This window comes from Phlebotomus papatasi, chromosome 1, assembly GCF_024763615.1.
Source record: "Phlebotomus papatasi isolate M1 chromosome 1, Ppap_2.1, whole genome shotgun sequence".
Taxonomy (NCBI): Eukaryota; Metazoa; Arthropoda; class Insecta; order Diptera; family Psychodidae; genus Phlebotomus; species Phlebotomus papatasi.
In genome coordinates, this window is record NC_077222.1 from 140271 (window position 1) to 162962 (window position 22692).

Here is a 22692-nt window from a genome sequence, read left to right on the forward strand (position 1 = left end):
TTGATTGTACAAACACGAGTTAAAGATTCTCCAATGAGAAAAACTTTTATATGAATTTTTCCGAGCAAAATATTCCATCAACCCTACGTCGAAAGCTTAAAGGAAATTAATTTAGCCTCCCACACCTTTTCTGTATCTCAATAGGTAATTAACCGTGGAGGTAATTGAATGTTTTTCCAAGGCTTCAAATTCACTTTAGTACATCATCTTTTGCGCCTTCCTTTTTCCCATTCATTTACCTTTGCTTCAGCTAAATAAATATGTTTACGAATAATTGTTCCCTCGCGCAAATTTACCATTCCAACGTGCATGTAATGCACGCAATTATGCAAACATTGTTGGTGCAATTTCATTTCATTAGGTACCATTAAAGTCTCCTTATCTGTCATCTACTGTGTAATTTATTAGCGAGTGAATCTTTACTGGAAAGACAAGAAGCTTACCAATAAGGTAGAAAATTGTCTGTGAAGTGTAAGCCCAGAGTATCACTCAAGTGTGAAGAATCTTGCAAGGTTGATTAGGATAACATTGTTATTTATTTCAAGGAAACAACACATGGAAAAAATATTTCAAGTGTATAAAACCAATTATATGTGTAGGGTCGAAGAAATACCTCTTCGACAGGATACCCCTATTGACACTTTTGTCCAAATTTATTTAATGTATCTAATAAAATGTTAGTAGTACGACGTTATTTCTGCAATCTACTTTTTTTTTCTATAGAGAGAAATGTTCTAATTTCATTATCCCAAATGGTACTGAAAGTGTCAATAGGTATGATATGACAATTTCCTAATAGTGATCCCGGTCAAAATCCCGAAAGCCAAAATCCCTAATGCCAAAATACCGAATTGGCCAAATTCCCGAACGGACTAAAATCCCGAAGGCCAAAATCTCGAATTCTTAAAAGTCTCATAGCTTATTCCCAGGATTTCACTCGCCCTTGCTGGAGGCAAAGGGAAATTTAATGTGTCTTAGGAAATTATTCTATACATTATCCTCTATATAATTTTATCCCTTTCAGGATTTTAAACATTCGGGATTTTGGCTGCCTCCACCTAAGAGATATTTTCAAAAAACAAAACGAAGCGTTTATATTCTATTAAGTCACTATCATTATTTTGACATGTTTTATACGATCATTCTGTCAAAACTCTATTATACATACAGATATATTTATTTATATTTTTAAACCAGAGTCTTTTTACCATATTGGATATTAAATGTTTACAAACTTTTATTCATAAGAAGTATATGTCCTTTCAGGCGCATGAATCATTTGCATCGGGCACTACCTGCATTCATAAGTGTAACAGTCACACCGCTCAAGAGTTGAACGCTCTTACCATTTGCGTCATAAATACGCTCAAAATGAACATAAAATTTGTATTACGATCAAAACTACTTCAATAATAAAGATTTTGCTTTTTTACCTGTTAAGATGAAATGGGCTAATTTGGAATCATTTCACATTTGGAATTTTGAGATTTCCTTATGCTGACCTACTGTTTAATATGGACATAGAGAAAAGAAAGACTGCGAAAAAGTACGAGGTTTAAAGATTCATATTCAAGAGTACTTCTACGTTATTATTTTTTTTCTTTTCATTTTAAAGAGATAGTGAGAAAATTTCAAAATACGAAATTATAAAAGATTCCAAATTACCTTATATTACCATAATTAGAATTCTCAGTATTATTATTAATATATATATATATATTATATGTATATTATATATATATATATATATATATATATATATATTATATATATATTATATATATATATATATATATATATAATATATATATTTTTTTTTCTGCCGGCTTGCCCGTTGAGGTCGATTGTGAAGTCGGCGGCAGCCGCAGATGTTCTAAGAGGAAGTAAATCTATCTCTCTATATATATAAAGTTAAATACAAATTAATTGAGATTTAAGCAAGTAGGATACACTGAACTGATACACAGCTCACATTCATTTTGAAAAATATTTCAAAACAGCGTAAACTACATATTATTAAATGTTCTAATGTAAGTTCTGCCCTTTTGGAATATTTCTTTTGAAAGATTTCAAATCCGTGCTGAAGTATCAAAAATATGAAGCATCTACTCTCCTTATTAACATTTTTACGGTATTTTCACAAATTTTACGACTCTCCTTGATGAACAATCTTCCCGCAGAGAATGTCTTAAACAAAAAAGCTGGGTGAAAATTTGACCCAATAATTCGATGAATTTGAGACTAAGACTTCATTCTTTGGATTTTTTATGGATTTTCTACGAGATACAGTGGTGATAACGAAATGAGTCAAATTTGCCTCAGAAATAAAAAGAATTACATCCTTTGGAATAAGGTGTTCTTGGTAGAAATATAACCTCCATGGGCCACATATTTTTTATCGACATATTTGTATCCAATTGCATGGTGAATTTCGATGGAAATATTTTATCATGCCATTGCAAGTGTTCGTGAGCTGAAGAAAGAGAGATGGGTGGAATATATTTGAGGCATAAATAAAATAAGACGTTGGAAGAAGCTGCATGAAAAAAGAGTGCCTCTGAACGGAAAATAAGTATCATCATGAATAAGGTAAAAAGGCAGAGAAACTTATAGTGGATTCCGTGAAAGGCCCTGGAGGCTGTTAAGGAATTCTGTATTCCTGAGACGTTGCCACACATAAAGAGGAAGGCAAAATAGGAATAAATAAGCAAGAGGAAATAACATGTTCACATACACCGAAAAGCGGAATAAGGCGTAAAAATACAATTTCATTTTGGCACAGAAAAAAATCGTAGATAAAATGAAACTTTTGATGTCGCTTCTTTCCATATAGATAATCACTCTTTGAGATGAGCTATGTATTTTAGGTTTTCAGAGTGTAAAAATATTAGTGTATCTAGAAGAGAATTAGTTTTTTCTTCTCAGAATTTTCCACAGTGTATCAACATACATATCAAGCAAGAGAGTAAGATAGTCAAGGTACAAGTCCAAACGACTATTCTTCATCTCCCCAACCAACTGCTGAAAGCTCCCCCAAAAGCAACAAATATTCTGCAGCAGCAAACTTGTTTTTGGGGCGGAAAATTGTGTAGTCACGAAATTACGGCGCACAAGAGTGCAAATAAACTTTCATCCAGGACAGAGTCACACTGAGGCAAAAATATAAAACTTTCTCCACCCTCTTCACCTCCTGAAAGAGCACCAAGATGGAAGAGCTCAATATTGAGACTCATTTTGTCCTGGGGCGGAATATTTTTTTGGGGCGGGTTGGAGAGATTGTTGAGTTGAAGGACATAGAATTGATGAAAGGTGTAAACATGGTCTATTCATACGATTATAGTGAACAATTTCCATCTCTATAGTGCTCGAAAGGGATAAATTGGGGATATTTCGGCGGTATCGGTAATTAAGTTAAATTGAAGGCTTCTCACCGTTTCAAATAATGAGATTCTTAATTAAAATTCCAGTCACATGGCCTGTTTAATGGTGCCTAAACACCTTTTTCGGGATGGCATTTTCGCTGTGAGAAACAACCATTGAGCGCTAAATAATTGCGCTATAAGATGAGATTTAGCCAAGGGTATTCGCACCCAGAATGAAAAGCTCTAATCTTTGCAAGAGACAAAAGATTATCATAATTCTCTGTCATTTTGCACTTCTTAGCCAGAACTCTTACCTTTCTCAGTTCGGGTTTTGTATCCTGGGCATCAATTAATGCTCTCCAAATCCCTTTAATACCACTGGAAATTTTATGAAAATAGCCTGTGAAGTTTTCCGGAGATCAAGAATAAGGATAGTATTTTGCATGAAATATTTTTTTTAATTCAATCAAAGTTACATATTATATTACAAAAATTAAAAATAATAATAATGCTGGCACAACATTCCATGAAGGAACAAACCTTCCCGCAAGGGGATTTCTAGACACGCATTACTATTTTTTCTTGTACGGGATGAGGTTGTCAGTCCCATGCCTGTGGAATCAAGTGCAGTGAAGCTTATTTGGTGCAATCCGAACACCCTTAACGCCAGAAAAATTCCTGGTGACCCAGAGGGGATTCGAACCCGAGACACTTGCATCATAGAGCGACTGCTCTACTACTTGACCCATTGCGTGCCCGATTATAAAAATTTTCTAAAATAAATAATAGACATTAACTTCGTAGTTTGTTCAAAATACATGCTTTTAAAGGGATGTTTACCTCTCTACTCCGTATGGGCTTCACACAGTAGATAAATTTATGTCCATATTTGGCATTACTGAAGAAATTGTGATAGTTCTTCCTACACAAACGAAAAAACAATTTGCTTTAATATTCCGATCGAAAAAACTTCTTATGGTGTCTGGAGACATGATAGTTTCTATACACATTAAAGAAATGTATGTATATGTATATATATATATATATAACGTTCAAGAAATTTTGAGTTTTCCAAACACAGTATAGAGAGCCCATGGGGAAAAGTTACTCTCCCTTCGAGTGTTCATGCCTTCGAATAATGTGAATTTTCTTTTAATTTTCCTAGAGACTTATGGCCTCTACACACAAGAGAAACTTATGTCCATATTGAAGACTTTTTCCTACACAAACGTAGGGAATTTGCTTCAATATGGACATAAATTTCTCTAATGTGTAGAGACCATTACACATTTCTATTAAATATTAGTTAGCTTTATTATCAATTATTGATAATTAATGTGAAAATCATGTGTAAGCCTGTTAGGAAAAATAAAAGAAATTCACATTATTTGAAGGCATGAACTTTCGAAGGGAAAGTACTTTCCCCTAACGCGATTGAATTTTGTATATGATTATTTTTAAAATAGGAGTCAAATAGATAATAAGGTGTACGCATCTTCTAGAGTCTACATTCTGTTCGACATCAACTCGAAAGTTTCGTTTTCCATAGTAGTAGAAATTTTCGCTTTGTTTGCACTACTGTGACACGCCTACTTACTATCCATAGTAGAGCGATCCGTGATTATACTCAATGAGATTGAAATATAACCATTTAAAATGAGGGAAGCAGATAGTAGTAGGATAGTAGTTTACGGTGGCAGCCAAAGTCCCGAAAGCCAAAATCCCGAACGCCAAATCCCGAAAAGGCCAAAATCCCGAAAGCCAAAATCCCGAATTTTCAAAATCCTGAAAGAGATGAAACTATATGGAGGAAAATGTTTAGATTAATTTTCAAAGACACAGAAGATTTTCCTTTGCCTCCTGCAAGCGCGGGTACAATCGTGAGAGTAGCTGTGACACTTTTAAGAATTCGGGATTTTGGCTTTCGGGATTTTGGCGTTTGGGATTTTGGCTTTCGGGATTTTGGCGTTCGGGATTTTGACCGGGACCCATTAGTTTAGTATTTCATTTATCTAATCTGTAGGTGGAAGTGGAGCTTTCTATTTCTACTCGCCTATTTCTAAATGAGCTGGTCCTTACAATTATTATATTTTAATTAAATTCACAATGGTTTTGTCTATCCAAATTACATCATGTTAAAACGCAGTTTTCTTTAGAAATATGCGAAAAAATCATATAACAATGCAGCGCTGCAGTTCAGTATCCTGAACTCCCCTACATTTTATTTATTTTTATTATTTAGAGAAATTAATGAAAAAAAGTATAATTTAATTTAATTTAATAGTTATAATTTTTATAAAAAGTTGACGTGAAAATTGATTCTGTAGATAGAATATGAACAAACGCAACATATTTTGCATAAGATAATTAATGAAACATAGTCAATAAATAAAAGAAAAACCATTTGCAAAAATAATATTTCCAACATTATACCATTATTATAGGCTTAGTTTAGACTTTGAAAGTATATTGTAAGGGTTAGTTTTATCTTTCATGTAAATTTGTTTCCTCTGCTATTCAATATTTATGTAATTTTTGCTTTAATGTTAAAACAAATAGTCAGAGGTTTAGTTTCATCAACCTTGATATATGTAAAGTAATGTGTATGTAGTTTTATTAAAATGTAAACAAAACATGATCCTATAATACATGAGTTTTATGAATTTTAATATGTTGGTAAACATAAGGTTTTTAGAACTTTAAAAATTTATTATTAATGATATAATCTAATTTAAATATCGTGTATACATGATCTTTATGAATAATTTGATTTCAAAAACTAAACTAAAGCTAATTTCTCACTTTAAAGCTAAATGTATGAAATTTTCAGAATTTGCAGAAATATTCATATTATAAACTCTAACTCTTCAATTTTATCACGAAGATGTAAGATCGTTTTGAGTATGACAATTCTTGGGAAAAGCTGTATGTTGTGTTATGTTTAAAATTTTACAGCTGCATGGAAATTTATGCAAAAGAGCCAAAAGACATTCAGTCTTGATTGCAAGCCATCCAGCATGTCATATGCAATTCCCCATAAGCTGGTATGTTTTCCATCTTCTTTTGGGAGAATTTTCTCAGAACAAACATCACGTTCCAACATATCTTTTATTGTTTTCTGTTGTTACATAAGTTGGTGGAATTTTTGCTGGGAAAATTCGGATATATTCTCAATTTTCCCGGCAAATAGAGAGTTGAGATGTGGGGAGTTTGATGGGTGAGATGGTGATGAATATCCTCGAAGAAAAGTCAGTTTCATAAAATTTTCCCTCAAATGTTTGTCCGCAGCTTCACTTCCTTTCTTCTATGATCCATGTCAGGAAAAACGCCCCATCTTTGAGGTACGTGCTCTGTTGGCGTTTACTCTGGCCACCCACTTCATCCCTACCTCTTCTGGATGTCTTGTAAATAATGTAGTGAGCAAAATACCATGCATAACAAGTTCCGTTTATGTCCACAACCACCCACATCTAAGCTTTGGTAAAATTTTCCGAAATTTCCGCATCCACCCACAATTGAATTACTTCTTGGCTTTAGAGTCTTTGAGTGTGCAATGAGGGTGAAATTTCATCGTCCCTCGTTTGTGATTTTCAATGGAAATTCATGAGCTTTCATGCTGTAGTAAGAGGAGATAATTTATGAAAATAAGGGGAGCTTTTGCCTCCATGAATTTGCTATTCTCTTTCTCGGCGAGAATTCATTGAGGCTTAATATTGCTATTTTCTTTCAAATGGGCACTGTCATTAAATTGTCCGGCAATATCTAAAGGCAAATTAGCATGGATCAATTTTGTAAAAGCCTCTCCGTTGCTTTCTGGAGAAAATTCCACCATTAAATTTCACAATTTATTTCCCAATTGATTTGATACCTACACTGCATAGTCTGGGGGGTAAATTTATTCATGAAGAATGTGGCAATAAAGCCAGAGAGAAAAGCTCTCATGGAAATTTATTGGACGAGATGCGAAAAGGAAAAAGGGGTTTAGCATTATGCTCCACTAGAGAGAAATAGATGTGGTTTTATTTATTTCAAATAGAAGAATTTATTTCGAAAGTTCCATTCTGAGCGGATTTTCCACCGCAAAGGTTATATGTCTGAGTTTTTGTGGAAGAGCATTACTAGCAATTTTTACAATAAACTTTTACGAGTCATCCTTGGTGCTTTCTCTTTGACATTCTTTGAAAACCAATTATTGCTCTAACTGTGCCCTCTTTATATTGTTTTCAACAATTGAGAATATAGTTTGAAGAAAAATTAGTTCATTTAGCAAAAGAAATAGACCTTCGTCCAAAAAAAAACCCTTCTTCAGCACCACAAAAACCTCTCCAACCCAATTTTCGTGGTACACTGTTACACTCAATGTTTTTGTTCACACATTTTATTGGTTTAGACCTCATAATCTCAAACAGTGTGTTATGCCAGAAACACATGATTTTTCGAACTTTGTACCAAGGTCAAGAGACTTTTTTTTCATCATCTCAACACATTACACTCACAAAATTTTACTGTTGAGAAACTCAGCCGTTTTAATTGAATTTTCAAGCCTTGACCGTCCACGAAAAACTCATTAAAATCTACCCGCAAAATAATATTAATTGAAAGAAAAACCCAGAGAAAGTGGTTAGGAAAACATTACCACAAATTTTGAGCATGGTATAAAGTTTTCTTGTTGCTCCTCAAAGACCCTTTCATTCCCATAAATTTGGGGATTTTTCTTAAGAATTTATCTTGAGAAGAATACTCTTTGGGGAATTCATTTAAGATATATGAAAGGGGAGAAGAACTTTATTGAAGCAATTTTTTCAGAGTTACTTAAGAAACTAATTGATCCTGAAGCTGGTGAATGGTATTCGTGTGATAAAGCAACACAATCTCACTTATTATTTTCTTCAACAATCTTTAGGGATGGACTTTGACGTGTAATCTATCCCAGTGAAATTGTTTACCAGAGAAACCGTTGTGAATATTTAGAATTCTTTTTTTTTAACAAGTAACAACAATTACACAGATAAGGCTTTAAATAACACCCAATTTTAGGCATTAGGAATGATGTCATGTTCCGGCTTTTTCACGAACATAAATGGTGGACGTGGTGGACGAATGAAGTTTCTGGTACCTCTTGTTTTTAATTCTGAATATTTTACAAACGGTAGAAATTACAAGGACTGTGGTATGTTTTATTTAACCAACGTCAATAATTTAATAATTTAGAAAAGCAAAAACGATTCTGTAAAAAAATAATAAAAAAAGAGATGGCAAAGCGTCCCAGCTTTGCTGAATGCTCGAACTCACGAGATAGAGCTCACCGTGAATTAGCTTTTTGCATAATCTTTCGGAATCACTGATCTACTAGAGATCAAATTGATTCATAAATCACAAAAGCATTTGAAAATCAAAAATCGGTACTTAACCGATTCATTACCGATGAATACCGATGCAGCCGGGTTCGAAATTGAAATACCTTTCCAAAAAATCCAAATTTAACCAAATCGGTTGAAAAATGAGCCTTACAAAGTGGTTGACCTTTGACCTTCAATAATTCAAAATGGCGAATTTTCCAGTCATAGATATGTTTGGGCGAAGTGTTCGCCTGTACCAGTTCTAAAACATATCCAAAAATCATTGAAAAAGCTTGGGCCAATTTTGAGAAAATACCCGAAAAAACATTATTTTAGGGAATATTAATTATTATTGGGGATGTTAAATTATTCAAAAATCGGTACTTAATCGATTCATTACCGATGAATACCGATGCAGCCGGGTTCGAAATTGAAATACCTTTCCAAAAAATCCAAATTTAACCAAATCGGTTGAAAAGTGAGCCTTACAAAGTGGTTGACCTTTGACCTTAAATAATTCAAAATGACGAATTTTCCAGTCATAGGTATGCTTGGGCGAAATGTTCGTCTGGACTAGCTCTAAAGTATGTCCAAAAATCATTGAAAGAGCTTGGGCCAATTTTGAGAAAAACCAAAAAACATGATTTTTGGAAGGGATAGAGGGGGGTGGGAAGGGGGAAAAACAAATGTCGAGAGATTTTGTTTTTTTCATTGGGGGTCATCGAAGACTGAAAGTCGATATCTCTTACCGTTTAAGCTCCAGAACAGTGACAAGTTGAAAAAAAAGTCGATTATATAACTGCTCTCTCTTTGAGTTCGAGCAGTAAAATACCCGTGAAAAATAAGGTAAAGTACCCTTAAGTCGGTCGGTTTCTTTATTCGGCCGGAGTGGCATTATTTAGTCAAATTCTATGATATTTTCACATATTTGCATTATGTATAGTATTCCCCAATAAATAATAATAATAATAATAGTAATGAAATTTGTTATTTTACTAGAATCTCAAATTTTATTTTAGTTACAAATATATGCAAACAGTCCGAAACTAAATCCTTAAATGCTGCGCTATATATGTATGATTACACAGTTTCATTTTCATTATTTATATACCTTTATAATATTAGTAAATAATCACTTTCCAGTGGCTTGAGCTTCTTTTCAACACGACACATGTCGATTTTCGAGAAAACAGAGGCCTCGAAAAGTCCATCCCTCTTACTATTCCTAAATCAAAGACTTATTAATCTATCTGCGTGAGCATCCAATTGAAGACAAGCGCGTCTTGGCGCTAATCTTGACACGTTGTTGATAAACAAATTAGACACTTGAAACCTTCGTGCCAAGATGAAAGGAATCGTATCGTAAATTTGGTTTATTCTGGCCATATGCAGAGGATTTTTCCCGCGAGGAAAATCTCAGAGACGTGAGTGGTTTCTTTGAATTCTACGACCCAAAGCCGTACCAAGTGATAAAGTGAATCCTATGAGAATTCTTCTAAATGGTCCCCGAATACCTCTTTTGTAGCGAGAAGCATAAGGCTAGGCATATGGAATTGATAGACGAACTCTCGCCATGTTTCCCAGGCGACCATTTCTGCGCAGAGTCCATCCATCTATAGAGCGTTTGGGGGATTTATCTGAATGTAAACTTGAAAGACTTTTCTGCAGGAATCATATCTCTTGCGCAATTCATTACTGCAGTGACTTCATCTGCGCATCCACGGAAAATTTCTCTGCATTCTAATTCAACCCTACACACCCTCATGAAAATCTCTTCTTGTACCATTGAACAACGTTAATATCTGAGGCATTTTCTGTAACAGTGGTTCATGAGAATTTTCTGAAAATAAAATTCCTGATCGTTTAATAGGGCATTTGGCATGAATGAGTATAAAATTCAAGGTAGATGTAACACAAGTGGTGCGTAAAATCCATCAAAACTCGTGTTTTCTATCAAGACAATTACATGAGGGGTTTCTGATTTTAATGTTTAATGTCACCGGGAAACCTGTTAGATCACAAAAAGTTCCCATTCTTTCCTAACTTAAATGTTTTACATAGTCTATCTCACTCTTTTGCACTCACAATTGAATTGAACTAAATTTTATTTGTTGTGATGTTCAAAAGAAGAATAAGACTGCCAAAGAATGTGATATATCTAGCTTACATATCGTTTGAGAAAGCAAGGGATATGAATTTTTATGAAAATCTGGTTCCAGCAGTGAATATTTAAAATTTGGAAAAAAAAAATTCAGAAAATATAGTTTAAATGTTGTACTTTTTGCTTAAGAGCATAAATTATTTTTTTATCATTATGTTGACAGAATAATTAGAGAAATATGCTGTTTTTTTTTTTAATTTTTGACTCATGTAACTTATTAAAAGTTGTTTTCCGTTATATAACAAATAATGGAAAACCCTTAATAGTTTTCAGGGCATAAAATTTTTAAATACAATTTTTTTGCATAAAAAATCCATAGACGTATAAATATCTGTTAAAAATACTGATTTTATTTAAATCTAAAATTGTTTTGTATATCTATATTATATTACCTTAAGTCAACCTTCCTTTAGAAATATGCGAAAAACAACGTTTTCAGAGTAGCCCCATTTCCCCTAACAATATGCTGTAAATTTTTGCTATTTATTTTAACATTTCATAGTACGTGATTTTATTACAGATTAAAATCTTTGGATTTTGTGTTTTGTTTACCTTTTACAATTTTTTGAGCGAAATTTGTTGTAATCGAGAGACGACAAGGTGTCAAAAAATAAATCTTAAAACGGTGCTAACTCCAATTTTAATTGTTAAAATTTAATGCTTTTGGTGTGTTAAATTTGCTCTCGTTAAATGCTACAACTCTTCTGAACACTTCTGAAAATGGTAAACTCGATGTGGAATATCTCAAAACTTCCATTTTCAATTGCGGTTAAATCTAGTATGTTTGTAGCAGAAGTCGAGATCTTTCCAATTGAAGCACTTTTGATGAAATTTCGGTATATTGTATATGAGATTCGTATATGAGATAGCACCTATGTGTTCCCATTTTACCCCATTATAACCCGATCCTTGTTATACCGCAATTCATCATACTCTAATATTTATGAACTAATTTCAATGATTTTTTTCTTTTGTTTGCCTTCTTGAACTGTACTCAAATTATTTGAAGTAGAAAATAACTAGTGGTAAGTCTAGATAAGCTTATGGTAGCTGAGATTCTATAGAGGCAACCTCAGAAGAGTGCTTTAAATTTGAGATGCTTGTAACTCGTAATGCGTGCAAATTCAATTGGGAGCTAAATATTTGAAGTAAACAATCGTATTGAGCCAATTTCATCTAATTCTACCACCAAAAACAGTTTGGTCTACGTCGACGCAATTTTTTATCGAAAATATTCCATTTTTTTTTTAAATAAAATAAAACATATTTTTGAAGACTAGAACCGTAGCTAGATTTCATTCATTCTCCTTGAAATTTGAATCACTCCTATATATTAAAAAAATAGGTGTGTTCTACATAATATTAAACACACACTGATTTTGCTTTGTAATCATGTCTTCTATATTTTAGTGAGAGTGAGTGAGATCTAGATCTTCACTCCTACCGCTAATTTCCAAAACATGTTTATAAAACAAAACATTATGCTTTAGGTATAATGCCCAACGCATAATAAGTTTTGTTTAGTAAACATGTTTTTGAGGTTTCAATGACAGTGAATGAAACGTAGATCTAGTCATCTCGCTCATTCTCATGGGGAATTTTGAAAACATGTTTACAAACAAGAGTTATTGTGCGCTGGTCATAAGCCAGATGACTAGTTGTAGATTTCTATCTCACTGAAATGTTAAAAACATGTTTACCAAAACAAAAGTTACTGGTGAATAGCAAATAAGTATATAATATATTTTTGTTAGTAAGTAAAATACTATAATCAAGAATGCTGCGAGAATAATTTATTTTAAAATTTTGTTCATAATTAAAATCCATTTTTATATCAAAACTTAGCATAACAATCATTTTAATCTACTTTAGAAGAAAAGTATGAAGAAATGGCTCGCAAAGCTCACCGATATTACATAATTTAAGTTGTATGAATATTTTAAGTTTATCTCTTCATGTTTAAACTTTATTCATTTTGACTTCTAATGTGTTTGTATATTTGGACGTAATGGTGTTTCAAGTTATCGCCTTCATAGGGTTCCTGACAAGGAGTCCTTTAATGAAAGTCCCGCCTTTTAAAAGACAATTTGCCAGCCCCTTTGACTGAATTTTCAAAAAGGTTTGAGTCACAATACTACAGTAGACTTTCGCTCAATCGGCTCTTTTCAAATCGGGCAAAAATTTTTTTAGACAATTTTCACGTTTGATTTTGAAGCAAATTTGTTCAAATTCGCTTTAGTTTTTATTATTTTATTGTGATTCCTTATAGGGTAAGTGTGCCAAATTCCGGCCAGCTTGCAATTTCAGCCACCTTTTTTGTTCCTCGAATTTCCATGAATTTTTAATTTTTACATACTCTAGAGATTATACAATGCAAAAGAATAACAAAAAATGTAGCTTTGACAAACGAGATGACGTGAAAAAGGCATTGGAAGAATTCCTGAAGGGCAAGGAACTATGAGAATGAAGGTGACCGAAATAGGGCACCAAAGCTATTTCTACATTTTTATTCATTTTAAAATTTATTAAGAATGATTTTATAGTAAATAAAAACGATAAACTGTCTACAAGGTTCTAAGCAACACTCCTTAAGTAGACGGAATAAAAAAAATCAATTTCTATTGAAGATATTACATTTCAAACTTGAGACTTTGGCGCTTGCATGCAACTATGCCGAAATTTGGCACACTTACCCTAATTGAGCGCTTTTTGTAAAATTTATATTGGCTTTGACGTCCGAATATCTCGATAATTTGGATGACATTTTGCTACATATGCCCTTTTGAGAGAGAGTCTACTGTACCTTTAAAGGCCAAATTTTTTCACGGAAATCTGACTTCGTATTTCGCAAGATTTTCCAAGTAAGATTGGAGGAAAATTGCTAAAGTTTGTTGTCATTATTTCCTTGCTTTCATTTTAGCTATAGCAACACAATATTGATTGGTGTATTTCTGAAAATAATACAATCTTTGTATAATGATAAAACACCTGATAAAAATAGCTGCGATAAGCGTTATCAGAAATTGATTTTGAGTTAAATGGGTCGAAGAGTTAGAACACGTAAGCTGACAGATTGATATCTTGTGTGAAAATCAACCCATTTTTGCGGCTTGAATTTTATTGGTGGTATTTTATGGCCTTTGCGATAAGGTCTGTATGGTTCTATTAACTGATTCAGCCTTGGTAGCAAAAGTGCTTCATGATTATGATTTTCAATTGCATTTACTAATGAGCCTGCAACTGTAGTTCTGGCCACTAGAGTTGTGCATTCGTTGTGCTTCGGACGTGTTTGTGGCAGATCCTAGGATTTTCAGGAAATTTTTTGTAAGGTGAGGTTCTTGTATTCTTGGGTAGTGTTAGGATTTAGAATTTTCAAATTGGATTCCAATTGTAGTACCAGTGTGTCCATCTAGTGCACGAGCAGGCAAGTTGAGGAAGAAATCGAAATCTCAAACCGTCAAGTTTATTGACTGAGCATGCGAACTCATCTACTAACACACCCAAAAATATCGCTCTAGCTCTCTCAGATTTTTTTTCGAGCAGCTCTCCTTAGAGGGGTTTGGTGGAAAATACGAAAGTTTTCCTACGGGATTACTTTATATTTCTCTGGGAAATTCGAAACTTCGGGAGGCTCAAGGAAGCTTTTGGGATGTTTACACTGTTAAAAATGATTAGGCAGAAGGGGAAGACACATACAAAAAGAATATTTAAAATGTATAGGTGACTTTAGGGGCCATTTGTGACGACACCACAGAGAAATCAATAGAAATGCACAGATCCACCCACTTGCTTCCATCATTAGACTGCCATACTTGAGACATGTCTCGCCATAAGAACTTTCAGGTTATTTTCAGTGAGATATTTTGACTATTTTAATATCGATTTCTTGGATAGTGTTTCACCGACGCCGACGGCTTGGTAGGAGCTTTCTAAAGATTTTTCCCCAAATTATATCCCGTTGAGATGAAAGTAAATCACCAAGTGATGGCCTAACTAGATCCATTGCCGTCGGAGGCTGTCTTCTTCATAATCCCTTGAAAATGGTGTTCTATATTGGAAGATAGGTTAAACTTGCAAATTATACATTTTGGGACCAATTTCATGACATTCAGCTTCCTGCTTAATATTCAACACGAGTTTTCCTTTTTGCCATTTTCATCCGCAAAATATTGAAAGAGAGTTCTATGCAGATTGTTGGAGGCTAGGAAGGGGGAGAGATGTTCACTCGTAAGATGAAATTCTTTGGCATTTTTCCAATATTATATAAAAGTGCAGTGGAGATGAGAATTTTGCGCCAGACGCCAAAGTCCAGACACCAAGTCATTTTCCCAGAAAAAGAGCATCCAATTTATAGCTATTTATCCCCATCATATGATATTCCAACAGGAAGTCAGACCACCCAAAAATCTTCATCACTATAGAGATGTGCAGTGATAAAAGTGATCATCTCCAAATATGACCATATTCTAGCTGGAAAAGGATTGCAAGGATGAAATTGGGGGATTTCGTAGAAAATTGAATGACTTTGGGTACCGTTTATTGATTTACTTTATTTTCATCTATTTTCTCAAAATTCTATTTTTAACAAAGTTCGTTTTTTACATTAATTGAAACCATTTTCAACAAACAAATTAAAATAATGTTCGATTTGAGCTGAAATAGGAAAATATCTCAAAGTTTACAAAAAAAAAATGTTATTAATAACTGTTTTCTGATCGTCTTTTTCTTAAGAATCTTAAGGGGTTTATGTTTTCACTCTATTTTTATGGAACGCGTGCAACCCCTTATTTCAACAGGAGCCAAGAAAAGGACAGACAATGGTAAATGTTCTGTAAATATTTTACAAGACACCACAATTCACGCTCTGCAAGCATTTTAGGAAATGGTGCAATTTTGAAACAGGAAAAGGGTTTTTATTTATTGCATGGCAGTAAAAATCAATTTTTTGTGAAATTTTCTAGGAATTGAAGATTTGAAAAAGTCCTTTCAAAGTAATTTTGCTCTAATTTTTCTTAAAGGCGTCATATACAATGTGGTACAAAGAAAACATATTTTCGCATCTTCAATATAGCATAGACTTGAGTTTTTCAGAACAGAGGTTCGTAAAGAATATTTCCGAAATAAAAAAAATATACATTTTTTTTAATGAAATATATATGTGTAAACTAATTTGCAATAACTCTTACGTTTTTGTTAAAAAGACTTCTATATTTTAGAAAAATATTACATTTATTTTCTTAATGAAATAAGTCATATAAAATTATTTGAAGAATTATTCGAGATTATTTATACACTTAGCTTCTATTGTTTTAGGTGAAATCCGACTTCTTCCAATCAGACCCACACTTTGTCTATGTATATTCTGACACTTATAGATTACAAATACCCACTAAAAATTGATTTTTTCAGACGTTTAACCGGCCGTTTGTCCCACTATATAGACAACATCAAAAATATAGAACTTTTTATTTTATATCGTCCGAGACATCAAATTCTGACAATTGAAACTGAAATTGTGACAGTTTAAGAATTCATTTCATTAGTTAAAACCAAAAAGAAAAAGTCAAAATTTACTTTTGCATCCAGCATGCGTAAATACAATCGCGGGAGTATTGATGATACTTTTACTTTTTAATTCGGGATTTTATGCAGGACTCCATTTTTTAACCCTATATAGTTCAGGTCAGGTAGGGGGGCTCAAGTGGGATCAATTTTATTTATTCAAAGGTCTTAGATTTAATTCTTAGAAGAGTGCTTTCATTAAATAGAAATAATATTACAAAACTATTAAACTTTAGAAAAAAATTAAAAAGGATGTTTCTAAAATTATGAAAACCCATAATAATACCTTAGCATATGACTTCTAGAATATCCTTATACCGCAATATTCCACCAAAAGTCGTATTTCTCGATGATTGGTGTTTTAATTAAAAGGCACCAGAAGAAGATTGACACGAGAATGTTGCAAGTTTTGCCAAGAAGTAGCACCCAAATGGCCCAATTAACATATTATTTAGCCAGAGAAGTCACAAAACTTTTCTCATCATGCTTGATTCTTGGATGGAAAATCGTGTACCAGTTAATCCTACGTGAAGAGAGGTGAATCGCAATAGCAAGAGAACTTCCATATGGCAAAATTATATCTTCTCTTTTGGCTTCTTCCAGAAATAATTTTACACATGAGTTAATTTATGCCAAACTTTTAATCCATGCCGCTTTCCGGGACTTTCACTCACTAACAGAATTTGCCATGGGACGGGAAAATATGTGAAAAATCCATTCACAGTATCACATAGTCACTCAGAACATCATCAATAGTGATGGAGTTAGCGTTTGAAGAAGAGAAAAACTCGCTTATAGTGCTGTAAACATGAAAAATCTTTTTTTTCTGTTTTGATGTTCATAAACTTTGATCCCCCTATCTCACACCAATATATCTTTTCCCATGAATTTTATATTGGAAAATGTAAATAAATACTCGCGAGTGCGGCCTATAGAGGCTGGATGTACAAGTGTTATAAATATTTACAAGGCTATGTTCCTTATTTCGTTTGATGATGATGCTGAATCATGCCCATAGAGATTTTGGGGGGCCCATTGACAATCGCAATGAACCATTGTCCGCTCCAACAAATCATCACAATTCCGGATGGTAGTGTTTTCTCCAAGTGTGATGAAAAAGATCAACCCATAGGGTGGAAAATGGCAACCATTTCAAACCCTCAGAAAACCAAACATGCGCACCCTTTAGTCTGGGAAATTGAAGGGTTAAAGAGGCACTTTTTTTACCACCCATTTTCTCACCAAGGAAATCTCATCCCTTTACAAAAATATTTCCGCTTATTGAGTAAGTTTCTTCAACTTGTGTTAATTCCACTAAGACCTTCATGGTGTTACTTGGGAAATTACATTGTAATGAAAGATTTCCTTTATCCTTTAGATATCGTTTTCAAATTATCAAATTTTTTATAGAAAAAAAATCTGAAAATCTTTTATCATATGAGGCAGAGATTAATTAATCCGCAACAAATATCAATCATTATTTAAAACATGTTTATTTAACATTTTGAATGCTAACATATCATTCAAAAAAAGAAAAGCATTTAAAAAAATATAGTTAAGCCTTTCGGAAATACTAATTAAATATATTTGATTTTTTGAAAGGTTCTTGAAGTTACAAATTTTTTTTTGCTAGTAAATCCAAATTACTAAAAAATATAACCAATGTTCAAAACCCTGCTCTGTATTCTAAGTGCTTACATTTAGCAAATTTATTTTTTGTACAAAAAAAATAATTTTAAATTTCATGTTTCTGTCGTGAAGCATTACGATTCAAGGGTTCTTAGTGAAGCTTTCATTTTACTATCAATATAAATTTAAAACATACATATATGATTTACAGCGTAATAGTTTTTATGTATTTAACTGGCATATAGGTATATCGATTTTAAACTTTGAGCGCCACTTCTTTTAAAAATCGTATACGACAATATTTGTATAAATATACTCTATTGTTGATATTAATCCTACTTGATGCGACACATCAATTTAATTAGAACTAAATTAAATTGTAATGTTTATTTGGAAGGAAAATGCTTCAATGAATTAGAATTTTGTATAGTGATGATAGAGTAATAGAGAGATTTTATGTTTTCCATTTTAAATATTTCTTTGTATTGAAAATAAATTAGGAAACATGTCACAAATTTTCTGACGTCAATTGACGGAAATTTTTAGTAAAAGGAATAATAGCAGCACAGCCATATGGAACTCCACTCCACACCTTCATTATGTTCTGAAATTATTTTCCGAAAATTATTTTCTTGAAATATTTATTTCCATCTTTGGAAAGGATGGGTAGGATTTTTCAATGATTGAGAGTCTTTCGTTAAAGCTGTCCTTGCAAAAAGACTGCAACGTTATATTTCCTTCGGGAATAGAAAACTCAACATTTCTCACGTACGAATATGTCACATGCATTTCTAGCTTACAGCTGAAAATATTTCCTAACATATTTTCAAGTGTTTTTCTCTCCCTCAGCAAAAAAAAATTCACAATAGTGTAGTATGGGAAATGGAATTTGTACTAGTCCACCTGCCGAAAGAAGGGGATTTTGTTGTTGATTGAGAAAGAACCCCTGAAGAGGAGAAAATTCAATAAATAAATATACGAAAATAGAGGGAAGTGGGTGGGTATCGAAATAGTACACCTTACAATTTATCTATAAATGAACGTCACATCTTTCTAGACACGTTTTGAGTGGTGTTCTCCATCCATTTTCACTCAGACCAATTTATTTATTTTCCGATAATATCGTGATCAGTACAACCATATGCTTATGGGTCGATAAAGCATAGTAAATTGATAAAATTGATGAAATTCCATGTAATATTTCCCCATCTTATATCATGTTTTGCGGAGATGGAATAATTCGTCTTAGCAATTTACAGATGCTCCAACTATTGAATCCAATATTGGAGTCTATCTTCAGTCCCTACAGTAAACTAATAAATGCGACATTCTAAGAAATAGGCAACCGAAAACTATTCACATTTACGGGTTTTTTGCGTTTTTGCGTCTTTTCTCAGTCCACGCCAATCTTTTAATAAATCAATAAAAATAGTGAAAAAGATTCTATTGAGTATTAGTCACTGAGCTTCAATGACAAGATCCGTATCTTAGCTCTGGAAGGAAATTAAATTGACAAATTTATTAGAGCAACAAACAAAAAGCAGAGATATGGAATCGTGCTGGGATTTCAATGTTGAACATATAATTTTGTTATACGAAATGAACGATTAACCCTATACGTATGTATGAAAAACTTTCTGCTTTCTCACAATTGACTTTTATTCAGTATTAATCTTATTAGTTCTAATTCATAAAAGTATACAAAATGTTTATTGAAGGTATTAATTATTCTGAATTAATAAATTTATCGTGTAATTATAAAGTGTTTAAAAGAGCTATTTATTTATAAATATTTTTAATACGTTTTGTTTTATTTACAAATGTTCAAGAAGTTTTTATTAATGTGACCTATGACAAGATTTAAAAGCCAGTTGCATACATGAATTTTTATATTTTCTGAAGAAAGTCATTATTGGTCAAATTTGTCAGAGAACTTGGGAAAATCGATGCGTATGAAACTTGACACATTCAAAGCTATGAAGCCTTTTATTTCAGGTATTCTATTCACCGTTGCAAGCATGAAGTGTAAAACAGTATTATCATAACTTTTGTTTGAAGATGATTGTCTAGTGAATTATAATCGGAAATCCTAGTCCATTAGTTTTTACAAGAATTAGATTTTATTTGTTCGATTCCCCAGAAAAGCTATGCAAGCCATTGTGAGAAGGAGTCGACCTCGAGGCAGACCTAGGACAGGGTGGCTAAATCAAATTCAGAATCTTGCCTTGGAACGCCTTGGGATCGAACCCGAACGTCTTCCTGAAGTGGCGGAGGATCGACAAGCGTGGGCTGCTAATTTGGATGTCATGGGCCCCCGACCCCAATAGGGATAAGCGGTTGAAAGTGAATGAATGAATATATTTGTTCTTATGACATTGACATCTCCTGAACTACTTGCATCGAAGATAATACTTTTTGAAATCCTTTTGTAGACATTCCTGTTTCAGCTGTGATGTGACTAAAAAATCTAACACGTAGATAGTTTATTACAGGCTCTCTAGAAATATAACAAAATTACTTTACAAATTAGATTTTATTTTGATCCTTGTAGCTCGGATCAGGTGGGTCTGAGGACCTTAAATTTCGTATTGGTCGAAAACTCTTAAGGCGTAGTTATAACATACTGAAATTTGAAATAGACCTATGCCATAGGGGCTGAGCTATTGAGAAAACAAAACAGCGGATATTCAAATTGGCGGTCGGAGTGGTGGAAGTGGGGGGTCAAAGCACCAAGTAGCAATTTCCACCCGATATATAACCATTGCCGAAAACGGGAAGCTGATATCTTTCTTAGTTCGGGAGCTATTAAGCTCCAAAGAACGGCCGGTAGGTATCGTTATTTAGCCACCAATATATTTTTGATCAGGAAGTGACTAAACACATTTTGGCAAAGTTTGGGCCCGATTGTAGGACATGAAATTTTGGTAGGATTATATAGTAACCCGTCTGACCAGTTAAATGTCAATTAAAGCCTGAATTAATCCCTATCTTTCATACCTTACATTTAAGAAGCTCCCATACAAAATACCCCTTAGTAAATATACGTGAAGAAAACTGTTTTGCGCTCCTAGAGGTGAGCATTGGACCTACGAAAATTATGTTGTTGGCCGTATCTTTTTACCGTGCCAAAGATTTTATTTGATTTTAAAATTTACACAAAGAATTTTTCTCAGTGATTTTAGTTTTTTTTTTTAATAATAATAAATATGCGTGTGTGCGTTTTGTGTAGAGAAAAGTGTAGGTATATCTATAAAGAAATTTACAGTCTTGAAATACATGTTTTTATTTCATTTTGGAGGTATTTTTTAGGAAACATTTTTTTACACACGGTTTTTGCTTTTTTAAAGTGTTAACTCGTTCATAATGGTTAAATGAAACATATTACTATCTTTGTAGCTTCTTTCATTTGTCTAATTCGAAGGTGAAATCAGGATGTGCATTTGACACTTTCATTCTACCGCCATTGATGTACGTGGGAAAATTCAGTTCTTAATTCGGGCCTACCACTAGGATCTTGCCGATGAGGGCTAAAATAGTGCCTAAAGCTGGGTGTTAATTTAATGGCTCAACGCTGGGTCTTCCTTACCCTGTGTCAGAAGGGGGGTGAGATTGTTAAGAATCTCACCTAATATATTTTGAAAATCTGAGCAATGGCATTGACCGCCACTTGGTTTCTCCGTGACATTTTTCGTTAGGGTTCTACGAAGTGTTAAGAGAGCCTGTTCCCTCCTAATCCTTCCAATCCAATCTCGACCTTTAGTTTACACTTCTGGCAAAGTTCCTGGCTAAACCGATGAAAATAACGATTTGGGACCTATAAGTATGTGTAAGGTGACCTAAGATATCCAAAAACCAAACCCGTTTTCTTAAGATGGTCCTACTTCTACTTCAGACACATTTTTTTTTACTGTTCGATCTCCACAGAGAGAGAAGTAAATACAATCCCTCGATTTTTAAATATATGTTTTGACTCTTTACCCCACCCCCCCAAAAAAAGATCGTATTTTGGTAGAATTTTGGAAATCTGAAATTTCGGGTTTTGCTTGTCCGTATGATCCATTCGGCTGTCGTCAGTTCAAGAAGCCAAACGGTAAAAGATATCAACTTGGGACCTTCGGGTTAAGAACCCCTCCACCATAATTCGATCATTTTTATTATATACTTTTCACAATGTTTTATTTTATGTAAATATATTTCTTTTTTTGATTTTTCTCAAAAACAACGGCAGTTGCAGTACATAAATATTAATTTAATTTCAGAAACTTGTAAATTCGAATTCCCGATGAAGATGGGGTCATAATAGTCACTGGTAAAAATGAAAGGATCACCAGGGATCCTTTTAAAGTATCCCTGCTTTTACACTTATTTAACAATGGAGTAAATGAATGAAAACAATGAAAAAGTGATCCTTGGTGTTCGCTCAGATCAGAGAAATATGATAAGAGTCATAAGTTTGCAATAAAACAAAATCTATCGGGATAATTATGCATACAGAATTTCAAGAGACACTAGTGATCCTTTCAAAGGATGAAATGTGATTCACCCTTTTGAAAGTGATCTAATATGATGCCAATTTGATCCTTTTATTTTTACAAGTTGTGAATTCGAGTTACATTCAGTGCAAGACAGTAGTGTCTGG

General features: G+C 33.3%; 1 protein-coding gene across 6 annotated transcripts in view; it reads left to right on the top strand.

Moving 5' to 3' along the window:
- The window catches only part of LOC129799803 (homeobox protein abdominal-A-like), a 167212-nt gene that overhangs the window by 23936 nt on the left and 120584 nt on the right, over nucleotides 1-22692 (top strand). For 5 of the 6 annotated variants that reach the window (XM_055844023.1, XM_055844026.1, XM_055844028.1 and 2 more), the window contains exon 1: nucleotides 14128-14191. The exons of the other annotated variant lie outside the window; for it this stretch is intronic. The gene's annotated coding sequence lies outside the window, so the exon portion shown is untranslated. Of the gene's footprint in view, nucleotides 1-14127; nucleotides 14192-22692 lie in introns of those variants that run through there. 6 annotated transcript variants of the gene reach the window in all.